Source organism: Octodon degus, unplaced genomic scaffold (genome assembly GCF_000260255.1).
Source record: "Octodon degus isolate 3935 unplaced genomic scaffold, OctDeg1.0 scaffold00340, whole genome shotgun sequence".
Lineage (NCBI taxonomy): Eukaryota > Metazoa > Chordata > Mammalia > Rodentia > Octodontidae > Octodon > Octodon degus.
In genome coordinates, this window is record NW_004524916.1 from 980,911 (window position 1) to 1,001,934 (window position 21,024).

Genomic DNA, 21,024 nt, shown 5'->3' on the forward strand with positions numbered 1-21,024 from the left:
TATAAATATGATTTCCTTTTAAATTTTAATGATACCACCATTTTTCTGCCTGTCAAGATCAATGGTAGATTCAAAAATATAAAGGAGTACGAAGTATTAAAAATTCCTAACTCTGGAAAATGAGGCTGAAAGGAACACAGAATGAAATACCTTTATCATGGAAGTTAAGCTTTTTAAATTATCTTGATGAATTTAATGTGCAGGTGTTACAGAGCCTCAGACCTCTCACACACACCAATTACAGTGTATGCGACAGTTCAAAGCTGTCATCCGTGAACAGTTTTGATATTTCATCTTGCTAGTGTGATTCAGAGTAAGGTGCAGATTTTGTCTTATCTAATACTGTATCAATTAGTTTCCTCTTGCAGGAATAAAAAATCTGACACCAACAATTTAAAACAGGAGATGTTATTTGAATCCCAGTTTTAAGGGGTTTGGTCCGTGATTGGCTGGCTGCAAGGCCAAGAGCATGGAGTACCAGGGCGCGGCAGAGCATGCATGGCTGATGGATGCATGGATCAACTACTCCACAGACTTGCATAGCTCCCCTGTTCCTGTAACCTAATCTCCATTCTAACTGAACATATAAGGCTTCTGAGGACAGATTATATACAAGTGACAAGTACCAACCATACTTTACATGAGCTTGCTTGCTGGATTTCTTCAGTTTACTTAGGGGAAGTAGCTTTGTATATATCATTGATATTTGAGTTGTAATAAAAATATTTAATAATACAATGACAAGAATATGTTAGTCTTTCATCATTACTTAGAAACTTTGATCACTTATTTGATTTTATATATAATAATCTATCATAAATGTATGCTCTAATTTTTATTATGAATATGTACTCATACCAGGCAAAAGTTCCAAATGTTTACAAAAATGAAATTAACTATGATTTGATCCTTCCACCATCATGTGAACAGCCATCTGCTTTTATGGATGTGCGTATCCTTACAGAAAAATATTCATTAATAAATATGAATTAATGTCTCTCTGTATATATGTGTTTTACCTTAAAAAGGTACCACTATAACCACTACAGCTTCCATTTTTACAGATATGTATTTTAGAACTTTAGCAACAAATATATACATATATTTATATAATTCAATAAAACAGCAGAATAATCATTCATTAGGAAATCTGTCTACTGTTGATCAATATTTAACATTGCATGAAGTCTTATTTGTGGAGGTTTCAGCCCATAATCAGTTGACTCCAAGGCAGGGTGGAATGGCGCATGGCAACAGTCCAAGGCTGAAGAAGAGAGCCAAGCAACAAGAGCAAAAGGGGAAGGGGCAAGTGGTGCTCTTTTTCTCCCTTATATTGTATAGGGTTGCCTGCCAGCACCATCCCTGAGCCTTCCTCTTTCATGAATGAGGATGTTTATTAAGTAAGGACCCTTAATAAGGCCCCTGCTACATCACTTGGTTGAACTTCTAAACTTCTCAGGTTGACACAGTGAACATCCTAGAGCAGGAAGGGCATGTCCTTTTTACTCCAGGCTATAAAACTTCCCAGGTACTTAGTTGGTTTCTAGACTGCTCAAGTTGATCCAGTGTATCAACCAGTACAATCCACCACTTGTCAACCAGACACATTTCTTTAAACCAGTTTCCAGATACAAAGATATACCTATTCTTAACATTTCATAGCTTGAACATTATAACACAGGTTTGACAATCCTTAAGAACCAACATTAACTTTATCAACATAGTATTACATTAGAACCATAACAGTCTGCCTGGGACACATATAGTCCATCTGCAACACTATTTAAAATCCTAAAAATCCCAGCATCTATGAAAAGTCCAAGCTCCAATCTCCTCCAAGATGGAAGGCAAACTCTTTAGTTCCAAGCCTCTGTACAAAAGTTAAACACTTCCAATGTTCAATGGGGAAAAATATCTGTATAAGAGTTACAAACAGCAATATAAAGGATAGGGACTAAAGCAGGGCCAAAATCCACCAGGGCAAACATTAAGCACTGTAGTTCCATAGCCAGAATCTGATGCAATCTGTGGCAAGCTGAGCTCCAGAGGGCTTGAGCGGCTCCACCCTTGTGGCACTTCTGGTGCTTGTAGCTCCCATGGTTCAAACCTTAGGCCCACTCTCCTTGTCTGCAGCTTTCCTTAGTGATTAACGTTCTTCACTTTTCCAAACTTCTGGGGTCTCCACTGCACTTTAGGCTTGTCACTCACAGAATCACACACTGCCCTCCCAGGGTGATACTACTTGGCTTCTCAGGCCTTCTGAAATTGAGGTGGAAGCCCCCTTAATCTCAGAACTCTTGCATTCTTCATGTGCATAAACATTAGTGCCATGTGGATGATGTCAAGGTCTGCTGCTAGCTGGAGAAGCAGCCAGGCTTTCCTCTCTTTTGGTTGTAGGAGTCTATTGCCTGGATCCCTGGGCTCTCTGAATCTAATTTTGAGGAACAAATTTTCTATGCTCCTACATTCTGGAACATGGTGCAGCCATTGCTTTCTTCTCAAAGCAGTCTTCTTTGCAGTTTTGAAGCTGCAAAGGGTAGAGACTGCTACTTCTTTTGATGCCCTCAGGCTATCTTTTCAATTCTTGTGTTCTTCCTCAGCAATGAAGATCTCCTCTCCTCTTTGTCCACAGCATTACAAAGCTTCCTTTCTGGCCAAACTCACAACATTTTAAATCATTTTGCTGGGACCTTTGCACTTAGATTTTTAACACAAATCTGGCTAAAAGCTCCCAACAATAGCCATACCACCTCAACATTTAACTGCCTTGAAAATTCTTCTGCCAGATTCATGCTTCTATAGTCCTTAATCTCAGCCTCAGGCAAAGTCTCTGTACATGAGCAAAATGCAAACAAACTTTCTTCCAAGATATAACACACATCATCTTTTTTTTTTAATGTATTTAGTACAGGGTCTCTCTACATAGATCAAACTCGTAGTGATCCTCCTGCTTTCAGCGTCCCAAGCACTAGGATTATAGGTGTGCACCACCATGACCAGTTGCCTAGTCTCAATCCCTGTCTCAGTATGCCCTGGGGACAGGACTGGCACGGCATGCTGGGGAAAGAACCCTGGTCCCTGCATCTGCTTAAGTGAGCACTTTAATCTGCTGAGCTATCTGGCCAGCCCAATACACATGATCTTAAGTCCAACAGCCAGTGTATTCATTCTTCCCAGCAGAGACCTCCTGGTCTTTACCAGCAGGATTTCTATCAGTCTTGTGGTCTTCTGAGCTCTGACCAGAATCAACCAGACAGAACAGCCTTGGGTGTTCCAGTGCTTCTCTTTCATATGACCTCCCTGAACCTCTGCAATTTCTTCCCCTAAGCCACTCCAAAGGCATTTGAGCCACATGGTCAGGTATAGTCACAACAACAACCCCACTTCTCTGGGACCAAATTTTGTCATGATTACTTTTTTGTTGCTGAGACAAAATATCCAATGTCCACTATTTTTTAAAAAATTTGTTTGGTACAGGGTCTCATTGAGCAGTTCAGACTTGTAGTGATCCTCCTATTTTCAGCCTCCCCAGCACTGGGATTACAGGCATGCACCACCAGGCCCGGACTCATTGGCTGGCTCAGCATGCCCAGGGGCAGGGCTGGAGCACCATGTAGTGGTGGGAATCAAGCCCGGGTCCCTGCACTTGAGTAAGCAGGTGCTTAGTACTCTGAGCTATCTCACCTGCCCTATCCAATGCCCACAATTGATCAATACTCAAAATTACATGGTCTTATAAAACATGTTTTTTCTATTATAAAGTAGATTTCAGTGAATTTCCATGTAATTACATGTAATACATGCCTTAATATCTATGTGATAAACTCTCAAGCCATATCTTATTTATAATAATTTTAAAAAGTTTGGAGTATAATACAAAGTATTTAATATAAAAGAGAAATCTATAATTTTATTATACTTCCTAATTCATTAAAATATCTTTAGCTATCCATATCTAAATCATGATGAAATTCTAAAGCAATCTGCACCTTAAAAAGTGAATGAAATTACTAGCAAAAATGTAACCTTAAATCTATTTCATTAAAAATCAAAATTTCAAATGATCATGTGTAATTAAGGTCTTTTATCTCTAGATAATTGATTTTTTTGCAACTAAGACAAAGAAAGAAAAAAAAGAACAAAGAATTAGCTTATTGCATGATTCAAACAGAAAAACAAAAATGGTACCAAGGAAAGTGTGTCTAACAGTGTGTGTGTGTGTGTGTGTGTGTGTGTGTGTGTGCGCGCGCTATTGTAAGAGAACTGATAGAATAAGATAATGTGTTTTAGACTTTTTTTCATTATTACTGTTGATTTACTCAGAATCTGTGCTTCAATTAAGGCTCCCAGCAATGATATAGAGTAACAATATTTCATATTTCAACCACTGCTTTATCAAAATTTCACTTCCTTCTTTCACTAGGTACATTTTAAAAGGCTCCTAGTAACTTGAATTAAAAAGTTTTTAGAGCATTTTGCAAAGCTCGTGAAGAATAATACAATGAATGCTTTACCCAGATTGAGGAAGACAGAAAAGAAAATGCTATTTTTATGTGTCTCATTGCATTCTATTTTTGTGATAACCTTTCAGCTCAATTTTTTTTTCCTCCGAAGAATCATCTAAAGAGGATACAAATGATGACATTAGAGTTGATCTCAGTCATGGTTATGAACAATCTCTTGTTGATTTCCTAAAGTGCTAGCAGTGACACCTCCACACAGATTAGCTGCTAGAAAACTAACCAGATAATCAAATTACAACCTAATCGATTGAAAGAACTACTACTTTAAAAACAAATATTTTAAATATGCTCATTTAGTAACATAACAGCTATGTGTCCATGTTGAAGTAAGAGGCAGCGGTTACTTCAAAATCTAGGTATCTGGAACTCAATGTATTAGAGATTTAAATACCTGCAGTGGGCCAAGAACTATTTCCTTTTGGGTAGGTGGGAGCCTTTGTGTTGTACATGTAATTGCTTCGACTAGTTCCATCCTTCTAGAGGAAGAAGGAACAGTGATTAACCACACTCCATGATTTTCTTCATAGGCCGCCACTGACTTCCTCTCAATGCAGAGGGCAGAGTTGTGCTTTCACCATAATTAGTTAATAAAACTTAGAGCACTCTGACCAAAAATTGACTATGAAAATGAGACTTTCATGTTTCCAGCTCCCTGCTCTTGAAGTGAAAATGAAGATAATTCAACTGCTAAAAAACATAAAAACATAAAATAAAATAGATATACCTAAATGTCCAATATCTGATATGTTAAGGAGCCTGACCAGTGCAATTAAAATGTAATTCTAATACGACCAATATTTCCTCCAGCTATCACTTAAAGCTAGACCACTAGGTTCATTTGTACCTGCATGGAAAGACAGTGAAAATTTATTACTAAACTGACCTTGAGCAACTGCATTATGCTGGAGTTCCACACAAAATAAAAAATATGCTTATTTGCTTTTGTGATGTGCTACTTCCTAGGAGATCAAACACACAAATTTTCAAAATACCTCCCCCAGGTACTACTTTTTGTAATTTTATTTACGGCAGAAGATGCTTTCTTCAGTGACTCCAGGCATGCTGTGGCCCTGAGGAAGTCTCCGTGGGCGCTCAGGAGGCTGGAAGGCCGTGCACTCCCTGCGGAGCTCACCTGTGCAGAGGCAGCAGGCCTGGGCCCACCCAGCTTGCCTGGCCACCGGCTCACTACTCCCTCCTAGAGCTGCTGTGCGAACAGAAAGCCCATGCAAAATGGTGGCTTCTCTCTCATCCCTGTCACAACCTCATTAGTAGAGCTGAAATCTTAAAATTATAGTAAAAATGAAAGTGGCCTTGTTAAAAAGAAATATAAAATTCTGACTTTCAGAAGTGGGTAAATCAGGATAGAGAACTCAGGGCCTCACCTCACAAGGTGGAAAAGAGATCATGATATTGAAACAGAGGCTACAGTCATTTATTTGGCATTTGTGTGATTATGACAAGAAAACAAAGCTACAATAATTATTCACTGTTTGTCTGATCTCTTTTAGAAAGAGAAAATGGCACTGAGACTTTTAAAAAATTATAACTCAATACTTCCATTGCCATTTCCTCCTCTATACTTTTAATAGGCTATTAGGAGTATTAGATGATTTGCCTGTCTTTTAACTTAGAATTTACTTGTAATAATGCAAAGTGTGAAGATTATGAACAGTCCAGCATCAAGCATACAGTATTTGATAAAAATAAACTCCTGTGACAGTATGCGAGTTTATATTATATACATTTATATTTATGTAATATATAATATATAATTTGTATTATGTATTCCCATTAAGTATACAGTGACATATCTATATCTCCATAGCATCTCAGTGTTCTATAGCAGTAAGACAAAGCTATGCTTCGCAAATACAGACACTCCTTGTTTAAGGATGGATTCATTTTCCTACCATCATGTTGTTAAATGAATTGGTTGCTATGTGAGTCGTACACAGTATAGACATTACAATATTCAGAGCAAAGCAGTGAACAAAGGAAAGTCTAGCCTGTTGAAGTTGATTTGATTTGCATAATACAGTGTTATAGTATATAATAGGACATAAAACTCTACAGTACAATCAGCAAAAATTACTGGGCAGTACTGTAGAAGAAGCCACCACAGGTTTGCATTGCCACACACGTTCCGGCATCCAAAGCCCTTATGCCAGTCTTAAATCCAAACAGCACACTTAGATCTTGAGTCCAAACAGTCATTAAGTGGTCATAAAATGAAGCATGCCTGTAGAGGGGTGTCATTAACTTCCCAATGAAAAGCAGACAAATTTGATTTGTAGCAAAATTTGACAAGGCTGACTCATTTTAAAGATTTTATAGTAAGTCCAGCCTGATAACTTCCAGTTTATTCCCTAAAATAACAGCACTTGCTAAAGAATCTTAAAGCTAGAAACATATATTAGCAAAGCAAAGTATTAAAATCTCCAGGCTGGGGAGGTAACTCAGTAGAATAAGCACTTTCCTGGTAAGCGCAGGGCCCTGAGTTCAATTCCCAGTTCCACACACACAAAAATAAATAAAATAAAATCTCATTAAGGGTATATTAGTCTTTTAATTCCACATGGAAGGCAGAGGAATGTCTTTTGTTGGTAATGATTGGGAAAGAAACAAAAGAGATAAATAGAAAAAGAAAAGAGGGCATGGGAACGGGAGGAATAAATAAAGAAAGTACAGTAGTGACTTGATTCCTCCTAACCCAGTTTAAAAAATGGAAACAGCCCAAGTCAAGGCAGTTAGACTGAAAAGAACCAATTTAAAAATCTTGTCAGGCCTGCTAGGGAAAGAAACACTTCTCTTTCTTTGCTCTCCCTCTCTCTGACCTTCCTCCCTCTCTGTCTTCCTCCCTCTGCCTTTGAACTTCCTTTTGCAATGATATGAAGCTATCATGATCCATCCTTTTCAAATCTAAAAAATGAATCAATAAAGAAGAACAACATCTCATGGTTGGGTCCTCGTTTTTTCATTTCTTCCAATGTCGAGTCAAGCTATGCCCCAAGATCACCCCTCTATTGATTGTGAGAGGCAAAATTTCCTATACATATGAGTCAAGTAAAGGTGGATTTTCCACGGGCTGCTAAATGAGTTCTAAGTGACAGAATTCTGTATTCCCAGCTTAGCTCTAGATGCTAAGAGTAAAACTCTTACACTGTACATTCCTGTGAGAGATCCTGACTCTGACACACTTAGAAGCATCACGTCACTGCACATTGCCTTGACTTCTGCACACTCACCAGTGGCTTTCACGCCCATCATGAAATGCTATGACCTTACTCATCCTATCAGATTAAGATGACAGATGCTACCTTTATGCTATCATTGATAGCAACAGCTGTTAAAGAGAGTACAAATTTAAAGTTACTCATAGCTCACATGTTCAGGTTTTACTCTTTGTCAGAAGCCCTTTATCTATTAACTCAACCAGGAAAGTTTTGCATCCTGCAATTGAACTCAGTTTGAGATGAACATTACTTCCAATTTCCCATATGGATTATAGTTCATAGAGATCATACAGGGACACATAAAGACGAAAAGTTGTTCGAGAGATATCTTATTGTTTTACAAAGGCTACATTTTTTTCCTGTAACAAAGATTGTGATTCAGTATCTAAACCCAAAGGTTATAAATATTATCGTTTCTACATAAACATTGGAAATATAAAATAAAAGTTTCTATTGCTACATTTAAATAGTTTAGTGTTATATATCCACACTTAAAATCAATATTTTATTTTAGTATATATACAATAATTTATGTATTAATTCATTCACTCCACAAACACCTCCTGAACATATACTTGGCAGCAAGTGATATCTTGTCCTGAAATTTCCAATCTTCTTTTAAAATGTCTTTGAATATGTATCTTTCCTTAAACATACATAATCTAGAGATATGTATTCCATATTTTCAAATTGCAATGTTATAGGCAACACTTGGGATTGTGAAAACTTTATCCTCCTAATATTATTAGAAAAAAAATTAATTACACTGATTGGTTTTTCCACTTTTCATCTTAAGAGAAATATGTATTATACTCATATGTCATTTTGCTACCCTTATAAAAGTTTCAACTTTCAATTCAAAACATTGAAAGAAGTAGAACTCTGAAAGAGATAAGAGATGACAATAAAATTAGCATGAATTAATTTAAAGAACTACTAAATTAATTTTCTACATCAGAAAAAATAAAAGTTACTCATTTTCTTCTCAATGCATTAAAACCAGACATAAGGAAGACACATTCGCCACAAAATTAGTAACAAATAAAAAATGCCCAAAGCAATTTAGATATGTTTTGTCTGTAATTTTACTTTTTTCTCTTCAAACAATCAGCCTAATCAAATCACTTTAAAATTATAAATAACCTGGGTTGGTCCTGTTCATTAAATAATGATAAAATGAATGCTACCATTAGTTTTCCTAACTATGTGCTAATGATCAAGCACTACTTCAGAACATACTTTAAATATATTATTCTAGTTAGGTTAACAGAACTTAGTTATGTTACAATGGTACCAGAGATTGTTTTTGTTTTACTTATTTAAAAAAAAAAATACTTGTCATTTTGGCTAGGGTGATAGCTCAGAGGCATAAGTGCCTGTCTGCAAGCACAAGGTCCTGAGTTTGATCGTTGGTGCAAAAATAAGAAAGAAAGAAAGAAAGAAAGAAAGAAAGAAAGAAAGAAAGAAAGAAAGAAAGAAAGAAGAAGGAAAAAAGAAAGAAAGAAAGAAAGAAAGAAAGAAAGAAAGAAAGAAAGAAAGAAGAAGGAAGAAAGAAAGAAAGAACAAATGAAAGAGAGAGAGTGAGTGAGAGAAAGAAAGGGAAAATACTTATAGTGTTATCTGGAAAGAGAAATATGAACTTAACATGATTTTAAAAGAAAAGTTTCTTTACACTCTGGTTTCTGTTCAGATTGCATAAATTGTTTTGCCTTTTTAAAAAGTTTCCTTCAGGATGATGTTCATATTGTAATAGCAAAACGTAAAATCTTTAAATATAAGGGCCTGACAATATAGCTCAGAGGAATAACTGCCTGCTTAGGTAAGTGCAGGGACCAGGGTTTGATCCCAGGCACGACATGCCATGCCAGCACTGCCCCCGGGCATGGAGAGCCAGGCATGGAGTCCAGACATGGTGGTGCACACCTGTAATCCCAGAGCTGAGGAGGCTGAAGCAGGAGGATCACTAGGTGTCTGAGCTATGTAGTGAGACCCTATAAAAAACAAATTCATAAAATATGCAAATACAGAACATTAAGATTTTAATATTGTTTTTTCAATCCATGAACACACCATACCTTTCCACTTCTACCTCTCCAATTTCTTTCACCAAGAATTTATGATTTTCGTAAATGTTGAGTATCACTGGGCAATGGATACAAATTAAAACAACACTGAGATGCTCTCTCATCCTGTAAAGAATGGCTATTATCAAGAAAACAACCAATAAGCAATGCTGGAGTGTCTGTGGAGACAAAGGAACCCTTCACTGTTGGTGGAAGTGCAGACTGGCACAACCACTGTGGACAACAGTGTGGAGATTCTTCCAAAGAGAGGATTGGAGGTCCAACTTGACACAGCCACTCCACTTCTGGGCATCTTCACAAAAGAATTAAAAACCTCATACCACACCAATATGTATGTGTACATGTTTATAGCAACACAATTTATAATAGCTAAATCTTGGAAACAACCAAAATGCCCATCAGCTAAGGAATGGATTAAAGTGATGTGGTCTTCATCCACAATGCAGTACTATTCAGCCACAAAGAAGGATAAACTGCAGACTCTTATGGGTAAATATATGCAACCTCAGACCATACTTATAAGTGAAATATACTAGACACACATGAATGAACATCACATTGCTTTGGTAGTGTGGGAAGCTGAAAACAAATGTGATCCAAAATTTACAATAGATGCTAAAAAATAGGAAGAAACTGTTCAAAAGAAAAGACAACCTGGGATGAGAGAAAGTAGAAAAGAAGGAAAGGCAAAGTGAAAAAAACTATGTATGTACAAGACAGTTAAGATAGATAGACTACTATTTGGACAATTAAATGTCAATATCTTGTATCTGAGTAACTAAAAGATAACAATATGCAATGTATTAACTATTGTTACCCTGCTATTATCTTGCTTTGAAATTTTTTACTTATTCTTTTTTAAATTAAAAATAATTTATAGGCTTCATTATAAATAAATTTCATGTCTTAGAATAAAATTTTTAAAAAGTTTCTTTCAGTCTTGAGTCTTAAACAGAGTAAAGCAGAAGGATATTTGCAAGCAGAAAATGTACTAAAGCCAAATATAACAGTCTTGTATATAAAATATAGAGATATGCATTTTTAAAAATACAACAAATTTCTATGCATATGAAAATGCTTGCAGTTATTCTTCACACATCTTTATAATTCTCTTTCTTTCAGTATATTAAAATAGTGAATTCTAGAGATGTTTCTGTATCCATTATTAGACAGTCAAGGTGTGAAACACAGGGAATTCATTATTTGAAACCTCTAGGATAGCCATCAACATTATTGTATTCTACCCAAAAGGAAACAGATCCATCCACATTATATTATGAAAATAAGTATTTATGTGTTCTGACTTCCACATGCAACAGATGGAATGAAGTTATTTTAGAATTCACTAGCAGAGACTTGAAACAACACAACATATTACCTAATACTACAATCTAAAATCACAGGAATAAATATAAAAAAATTAAAAAAAATAATACATACTCGATAGAATCCAGAAGGTCCTTTAAATCCATAATTACAAAATGTCCTCAGAGAAAATATTTAGATAAACGCAAAAGACATTTTCATTCACCTACTCACAAATGTATAACTTTACTAAAAGTGAAAACACTGAAGTCACCTCTACTCATGTTAGTGATGTGTTTTTGCAAATGAATTGTAATCAGAAAGTTGTGTGGTCATTGTAACTGTACTGGCTTGTTGTCTACACCTTGCAACTTGTTATACCTGTAATAATGTGTCAATTCTACATAGAGTAATTTGATACACATATGAGAAAACTATTAAGTCAAATGAGATGTGTGAAGTTCCAGAATATAATAATTGTGCAATCTAGATTTAATTTACAAAAGAAATGAATAGTAAATAGGAATCAGTAAAACGTAATTAAAAGGTAAAATGAAATTGTGGAGAAGAGACAAAAAAAATGTTACAATAGAACCAACCAAACCCAAATGTACCTTGGACAATCACAGTCAATTTTCTTCTTGAGCTTCAGATGAGTGGCACAACCCCCAGCACAAGGGACTAAAGCTTTTCAAGGAAGCTTCCTCATTGCGATAGTAAATGGCTACATAGAAAGCAGGTAAGTAGAAACTGACGTCATGTGCAATCAGCCATGTTTGGAAATGACTGAAAAAGTTCCTACTGTGGAATCAACAGACACTTCTAAATGTTTAGAAAATGTGACAGTTATGCTTGAATGTGTCAACTTGATTGACTTGGGAGCTTCCCAATTTACAATAGTTTGCAAGTTTCTTCTGAAAAAGCAGACTGGAGAGAAAACATCCCAAATCACACAGTCTGGTTTACAGAAAGGTTTTGGTACATACTTTATCTGAACAACAGGATGAAAACAGTTCTTTAGTATGAACAGCTTTGGAATCCCTTATGGATCACCATAAAGCCTTTTCATAGATGATCAAGTATAAAAGACAATCCATAAAGTACTATAAAAGGCAAAAGAGGTTGAGAATGTAATGCATATATACAGCATGTCATACACAGGGCTAAATACACATATAGGTAAGAGTCAACAAATAATCTCAAGAAGTAGGAAAAAAAAATCCCTCAATGTCACAGCTACAGCATCTTCTGTAGAAAGACTTGGAAAAAAAAAAAAAAAAAAAAAAGACTTGGATTTGAATTCAAGCCCTATCATTTATTAGTTGTATAATCATAGCCAACTAAAATTATCTACCTCAAGTCTCAATTTGCTCCTCTAATAAATGGGACAATCATAACTAAGATACAGGGTCACTACATGGATTGGGGAAAAAGCCAAATACAGCAGTTACTGGCACTGAGCTCCTTCTTTAAACATGTTGTGGAAGTTGATATGTTGTTGATGGTGACAATTATTCATTACATATAATCCAAGATATATTAATATCTTTCAGGACTTTATGAAATATGTCGAAAGACACCTCATGTGTTGTTCTCAGAAATAGGCTTAGACTCGCTCAATTCCAGGCCCTCCTTTTGAAACATAACAATGGTGATTTTGTTAATGAAATTCCATCGGCCAGTTACAAGGACAGTTGGCATGCTGATAACATTTATTACACTCTGATGTGGATGCAAGATGGAAATATACTTATGCATTTGCTTTCTCTGTTTGAAAAGCAAGACAAAATGGTCCCACTCAACTCCACATTAGTGCAATCATGTGGGTTCTTGGCATTGCCTCAAAGAAAAATGGGACAAAACAACCAGAACTTGTCCAAAAGTAAACGAAGCTAAAGTTTCATGATAGCTAAAATTTGCTGAGCACACAAAAAAAGAGGAACTTGGAATGAGGATGCCGAGGAAACTGTTCCTCACTAGTTTAGGATCTGGGGATACTCAATGATAAGCAGTGGGACTGTTGTTGGATATCACGAGGAGTTCCATCCAAATCCTGCAATACTATTTTTATGAGTTAGACTTATTTTGAAATATCTCATCCTCCACAACTTATTAGAAGCTGTGGGATAGCAGAATTTTGGCTCAACCTAAAAAATAAGATTATGACACACCTACACAAAGTCGAATAATCTACTTTAGTTGAAGGGATTTTTGAATCACCAAAGGTCCTTGAGCTCAATGAAGATGACTACTTGGCTGAGATACTTTAGAGGGACTAAAATATTGAATATATCTCAGAAAGACTTAAAAATTTCTAAGTTTGGGTCCATGATGGATTACAATAATTTTAAGTCTGAAGATGTTTGGGTAAATCATGTACCATGGGTGATTCCACAGCCTACAAATTCTACAAACCAGCCATGGCCCTTCTTGCATCTTCTGCCTGGACGCTCAAGATCCTTCACTATATGACCTCTGGTTGGGATGACCCTTAGTATTTCATAGATTCTATGATCCCAAGTGTAGCTTTGAAAGCAATCCAGTCTTCTCTCCCTTCTCCTTGCATTTTCTACCTAATAACAAGACGATAATGATGATGCTGGCCATGATGGTGATGAGGGCAGTGATGGTGACGATGACAGCTAATTACCCGTGAACTATATGACTGAAATCATGTAGTGCAATAATGGCATTGGCCTCATTTCATAGATGAAGGCAGTGGGACTTGCACTACCTCTTAGAGAGATTGTTCAGAGTACACCAGGCTGAGACATAGGCATGTAGAAGCCCAAATGCTATGAGCCTAACCACTGCACAGCACCAAAACCCACGAAGCACAACCGTGACTTCAGTGGCCTAAGGTTCAGGATCCCATGTCCAGTCCTCTGTTAAAGTACTAAACAATTAATCAGTCAATACAGAGCAAATATGCTAAATCATCCCTATAAGTAACTGCACATTTGCAATTTAAACTCCGTCAAATATCTGTGGAATACAACATGAAAAATTAAGTTATCTGTGAATACTAGGGATATCAAGCTATCTATCTGTGGAGAAAGCATACAGGCCATTTAATGGAGTGTTCACCACTGCATTTTAATATTGCTACCCAAATGCCTAAACACTGATAAAAATGAGTGGATATAAATCATTGAACAACCTGGAAAATCTTCACACAATATGGAAAAATAATGAAAAGGATCTAATATGCAAAAAAGTGCCACAGTCCTCGCTGTCAAAGAAATATGACAAGCTAGCATTTGTGGTTATAAAGTTGATCTGCTTCCGCTAATAAACTGCTTCCAGGCAAATATCCCGTAACTTCAGAGTTGCTGTCACTGAGGTCCATGAAACATCAATTTCAAGACAGCAAGTGCGACTGGAGATGTTGTTCAATGGTAAAGCATGTGCTTAGCGTGCTTTTTTGATTTTGAGAAGTGGAATCAAGAGAATAAGTGGTATGCACTTCAGGACTCTTTAATACTTCCTCAAAATAGCTGCACAGGGCAAAGTGAAGTAGACTAAGATCTATACCTTTGTTTTCTAGCCCCCCTCCCCCGCTCTGTGCAAATACTATACAACTTCTAATCAAGCATATACTGAATTAACTTGTTTCTTTTCTATTTTTTCCCAAGAAAAAACTATTCCTTAAGTTTGTTAGAAACATCCTGAAAGTTACAGGGTTTTTTGCAGGTGTGATTTGGGCTGGGGGGCAGGGTCTCACTACGTATTTCAGACTGGCCTTGAGCTCACTGTGTAGCCCAGGCTGGTCTGGAACTTGCATTGATCCTCCTGCCTCAGCCTCCCAAGTGCTGGAATTTCTGGTATGCAGCTCCACACCCAGTAAGTAAAGTTGGCCTTTATGGTACTTTCTTTCTTGGGGCATTTTTGTTGTCACATCTAAAATAGACTCAGTTTCTACTAGCATTCTACAGTCATTCTTCACAAGGCTTGTTAGCATTAATTCTAAAATATTTTATTGGAAGTTGATTTTTAAAGTAATATGTATTTTTCTCACAAAGAGAATAATGTGCACTACACGACTCAACAGATTTCTTTTATAAAAGATGTAATTTCTAGGAAGATCCAATTTGGTCAACTGACATTTTCCTCCTAATGGAAACACATAACTTAACAAATACCAGCTACCAAAGCCAATTTCTCAGAAATATTAAAAATGTAATTTGAGTCTTTTGTAAAAATAAAAAGGATATATTTAAATAATACAAGTGTTTTACTTGATATCAGTAAAATGATGGTGCATTTGTATAATCGTGTATTTCTCTTGTAATTGTCTATCACTTGTTAACTAGCCTCATAATTACTGTTAAATGATGATATAGTTCAGTAAAAAGCAGGCTGTCAGAACAGTATCTATCAGAGCACTATGATAAAAAAGCTTAAAGTAGCATTACCGATCTTTGAGTTAAATTCTTCTCTTTTTGTATTTATATTATACTGAGGATATAACAATACCATACAATTTATGGTGATAGAGCACAATGAAAAAGTTCACCTCTAACCAGATGATCTTCAAAAACCCTAAACCTAGTCCTTCTTCATTTCATCATGTACAAGCCATGTAACATACGTTATACTGCTTTAGGTTTTAAATAGTCCTCAATGATTAAAGGATGCCACAGGAATAAAAATGTGAGCTTTAGAAATACAGCAAGTAGACTCATTCTCAGGGTTATTGAACAAGGCAGAGCTACATACATGGGTGTCACTGGAATGATTTAGCAAAATTACCAATTAGTCATGTTGCCTAAGCAATCCACTCCCATCAATGAGGCCTAAATTTTATCTTCACTCTTCAGTCAAGCATAAAATTTAGAACTTAGGCCATACAAAAGAGCCACTAGAACCAATATATGACGACAGTATATTTCCTTTTTCAGGGAATAGAAAACAAAAATTGCAGGAATAAGGTAATGGATTTCCTATTGAAATCTTTAGAAAGTTTCAAGTAGTTTTCTTCCTCTGACTTAAATTTTGCCAAGAATAATTACTAGCAGTGTTATTGACTATAAATTCACTTTCAAGTAACTGAGTAATTACTGTATAGTAATTTCACAGAGAAACAGGAACACTGTTAGATGGTGTATCCCTTCCCAAGCACACACCACAGCAATAATATAAGCAGAAAGCAGGTCCTAATTTCACCAAGGAGAAAACTCAGCAAAACTATCCAGGCAAAAGCACTTCAAGCAGCAAGAGGAAGCAAAGCCCTGGTTTAAATGGACAAAAGGAAACGACGCCTCCGCATGAAGAGATGAAAGGTAGCTATAACATATGATGGTCATTTAGCAACTAATGTCATAGCCTGACAAGGCTTTCCTCCCAGAAATCCATTTAATGACAGAGAAAACAAAAAGTAATTGAAGAGAGGAAAAGGGTGTGGCAATTTTCCCTCAGATGGCTGTAGTTTTTACTCTCTCTCTTGAAAGCAAGGGGAAAAAAATTACCTCTGGCTAGTGTCAAAGATATGCCTCCATGAACCTACAGCACCAAATTCTCCTACTTCAAACTGAAATGGGTGTGTATGTGCACAAAGCACAACACATTTAGAAGAAGGAAGGAGGCGTGGGAAGCACAGAGTACTGGTATTGCTCAAGGTCACTGTCCTCTTCAAAAGAGAAAGCAAAAAAAATAACTGAAAGAAATTGTCTAGAGGATGAAAATCAAGTGACAACTTTCCCCCTCTATGCTCATGTCTGTGCCCAGAGTGTTCTGACTTTCCTATTGTTCTGCACCTATGAAAAGGGGCCTGCAAATGAGAAGGTTTGGAAGGGAAATGTTCCATTAATCATTATCAGTTTTACCTCATTGGTGGCCCAGGCCAGTTCTGTGAGTGGATTTTCCCCTCACAAAGAAAGTGGGTCCAGATCTCTAAACTCACCTTTACTCACCATCTCTCCAGACAAGGGAGAAGGTAAAGGTGGTAGAAACTTTTATGTATTGATTCAGTTATTGACTGGTGGGTGAGCCTCTATATATGAAACCTTGTGGTAAGAACTGGATTTGGTTTGAACATCTAGCCTCACTCCAGTCCATAGCAGTGAATGGTATTTTGGCATTAACCTATTCTACTCTGTTCTGCCTTCCAAGCACACAGAAGGAAGCTGACTTAATGGGAATAATGTGTACAGGTACATGGACATGTATATCACTGCCTGTTGTGAATGGAGTCATTATGGATACCTAAAATGAATCCATACATTTAATGTTTTAAAAGACAAGTATTAACTGTCAAAAGGTTGAATCTATGGTGAGAAAAGGCCAAAGGAAGCAAACTGAGGAGAGAAGGGAGGAAACACCTATTTTTCCAACATTCAGATGCTTCATCCACATTCAGTGTTTCTTGGTTTGCTGGTTTTCATGACTTTCTAGATTGGTGGGGCTTATTTGTTAACAGCTAATAGGGTATCAGCTTTGTTGCAATAAAGTCTTAGTAAACTTATGGGACAAAAAGACATGTCTCTGTCAGAGGATGAGCACACAAGAGTCCTAACTAGGATCTCCTGTTAGGAGAACTACAACTAAAATCACTAAATGAATAAAAGGAAGAGAGGAAAAATACCGTCACTTCCTACCAAGTCCCCAGTTGTGATTATTTTGGTTACCTACACTTGCATTTCCCAGTCAGTGCTACTGTGTCCTCCCAGTCCTCAGAGAATTGGGTGTGTGTGTTGGGGTTGGGGGGGGCGACCTGCTTTACTAATAAAGCCAAGTTTCCTTTGCACCCTGCTCAGAGTTCCAAGCTACACGCCAAGTCTGTCTGGAGAGCAGCCCTCCTCTCATTCATGTCTATGAGTTGGGAGGATGCCTTAGCTGATTCTACAGCAGTGTTCCAACTGAAGGCAGAACAAGGGTGTAACAGGGGCCAGATCGCATCCAGAGGAGCACGAGGGGTGAGGAGAAAGAGCAAACGGAAATCTCATAAATGTACGCTTAGCTTCTGTTTTGGAGTCCTGAGACTCTATGTGATACTTGAACAGCAAGGAATATTTGGAGCCAGCTTTCATTTCATGTTCTTTAAAATTCATACAAGAAGGGAGGGGGGAGAGAGGTTTTGCAGCGGTAAGCTTTTGGACACCGCAGCCCTCCGCTCCTCTCCCCACCTCCTTGCTCCTATCCAGGCGGCCACCTAGGCCCAGACGTGCTGCTCTCTGCCAGCAAGCTTGCTGAGCTCTCCAGCCCCGCCCCAAGAAAGTGTTAAAGCCGACCTGGCAGCTGCAGTGGCAGAGCCCAGCCCCCCAATGCCCGTGGCAAATGCAGCCTTGTAGCACCACCAGCCTGTGAGGGCTGCAGCAGCAGCTGAGCCCCAGACTCCAGAGGAGGAGCTGGGGACGTCAGAGAGCAGGGACAACTAGAGCAGCTACCAGCCAGCTCATAGTCTTCAAATGCCATCATATGGATATCTATAGAAACGCAGCTAGTGGAGAAATTCAGGCAGCGCCCCTCCACTTTCTAAGCGGCGGCGTCAGCAAACAGAAACCCCGCAGCCCCAGCCACCGCCTCCTGCAGCCGGCGCCACGGGATTCTCCGGGCCAAAGCTCTGAGGAACGCACCCAGCAGGCAGCACCCCCACCACCACCACCAAGGCAGAGGACAGACTGGCCCTCCTTGGCTAAATTATGCAGATTGTCTTCACTATCAAATAAAACATCCACAGGCTACTTTAGAAGCTCTTTACCACGTTAATTCTAATGCCCTCCAGAAAGGAGGGAAATTTTCTGTAGGGGTTGAAGGAGGGCAAGACGGTGGGGAAAGGGAATAGAAGACTGGAAGGTATAAGGGTGAGGGGCTTGGGAAGTTAACTACACTTGTGACGCCTCAGCCAGCCACGGGAATCTCCATTTTAGCAGATCGGAACCAATATGTTCATTAAGCAGTAGCAAATCCAGCCTGCTGTTTGTAAGTCAAGGCACTGGAAAGAATTTTCAAAATACCCATTAGAAACACACCCATGGGGCCACAAACCTTCCTCACAACAGAGAAAATGCAGCTGGGGCGGCAAGGGCTGAGGTGTTATTCTCATTCTCCTAGACACAAAAATGACTTCTTTTCGTGGATTTATTCTGCTACATCAAAGCAAACCCGGCCGCCGTTACACACCATCCTTTCAAAACACACCCATGACAATGAATTCCTTCCCATGCAAAGCAAGTTCCAAGAAAACTCCATTTGGGATCAAAGTCCCAGGATGTGTAATTTACAACTACTAAAAGAATCTGGCAAGCTTGTGCACAACAAGGAAAGGGAGAGAGAAAGCACACGGGTACTAGAAACAGAGAAGGGTCAAAAACGGATCGCTGGTTGAAATGAAGTATGCAGACCAAACACCATCTCTTACTCTACAATCTGGGGAGGGCTGGACACCAAATGGTCCATGGCAACCACAGCCTGAAGGAAACACGAAATTTTAATCTCTGGTATCTTCAGACAGGTGCAGCATGCCTGGCTCTCAGAAGATATCCTTAGCGTGGAGCATATCCATAGCCCCACAGCTTCCACTGCTAGATTAAGTGCTCAGGTCGAGATTTATGTTCCAGCTCCCAGAAATGCTATTACCACAGCACAGAGCAGGCGCCCTTGGATACCCAGCCCTTCCTAATGATTTTCAAAACATTAATAAGTAAAGTAGCCTGCAATGCAGATAAGACACCCTAGAAGCAAGACCAGAGGAAAACTGGGTGAGGCAAGTAGTCCTTTGCTGGTTACCTGGTGCCTCTAGGGGGAAAGACGGTCGTAGGAGGACTTTCTGCCTGCAGGTACAATCCCGGCAAGGTGGCTCCAGGTGGCTTTCACTGTCGTTCTCGGGTCTCGCTTGTCACTTCGCTGCCCTTTGCCATAGCTCAGCACCCGCATCCTAGGGAGTCAGAGAGGTGGCTCCTGCCACTGCCGCCGTTGCCCTCGGGTCGTGCTGGGTGGGGGATCCGCACTGATCGCCCCATGGAACCCGCGGCTCTGCGCCCGGGGAGCGGGCAGAGGCAGGGCGACCGCGCACGCACACAGACACACACACACATACACACACGCGCGCGCGCGCACACACACACACACATACACACACACACACACACTCACTCACACTCAGATCCGGGCGCGGGCGCACTCATACTTGCACGCACACCCAACCGGCATGAAGAGGGAGAAGCGAGGAGGGCACCGGTTCTTCTCCAGATCCGCTTGGAAGCCCACCAGACCTCCGGCAGCCAAGAGAGCGTTCTCGGTTTCGCATAGCCCTTTGATCACGTTTCCTTCAAGTTCTCCTCCACCGCAAATCCTTGCAATTTTAGAGCTGGTGACATTTTCGTGGGAAAGAGGGAGCTAGGAAGAGGCTGTGACAGAGCCGGGGATTTTGTTAAGCAGTTTGAAAAGCGATCTTCATTAGCTTGTTTGTAGGATAAACCAGCTGGAAAGGCTCAACTTTTGGCTTCAACCGCCGTGGATCGAAACATACCTCTCCTTCTGACCCAGCCAGGAAAGTCTACGTGCAGGGTTACAAGACGGTTGCAAGACCCTCTCTTGACCTTGCGATGTACCTGGGAGCTGGCTAATATTGCCGCTTTCCAAACCTCGGGGTAAAGCGATCCATGCCTCTGGGTCCGCAGCCCAGCAGCCGCTCCAAACCCAGCCAGGAAAATGGGTCTGGACGTCCTCGGCGCTCTGGGAGAAGCCGGGCACGGAGGGGCATCGCCGAGTTAACACATTTGCTTCTGGGCAGTTGGATAAAAGACAGTCAAATGCATCAGATAGGCGCGCGCGCACACACGCGCGCACAAACACACACGCACACAAGCAGCTGGCTGGGAAGCGGCTCACACAAAACTACAGAGACGTCAAAATGACTTGAAAAGATAGAAAACATCC

At 39.1% G+C, this 21,024-nt stretch overlaps 1 protein-coding gene across 1 annotated transcript in view; it reads right to left on the bottom strand.

The window, feature by feature from the left end:
• Nucleotides 1–20,165, bottom strand: part of Lrfn5 (leucine rich repeat and fibronectin type III domain containing 5) — a 287,129-nt gene extending 266,964 nt beyond the window's left edge. Inside the window, exon 1 of the mRNA XM_004647917.1 lies at nucleotides 19,873–20,165. The gene's annotated coding sequence lies outside the window, so the exon portion shown is untranslated. The remainder of the gene's footprint in view (nucleotides 1–19,872) is intronic.
• Nucleotides 20,166–21,024: the final 859 nt, after the last annotated feature.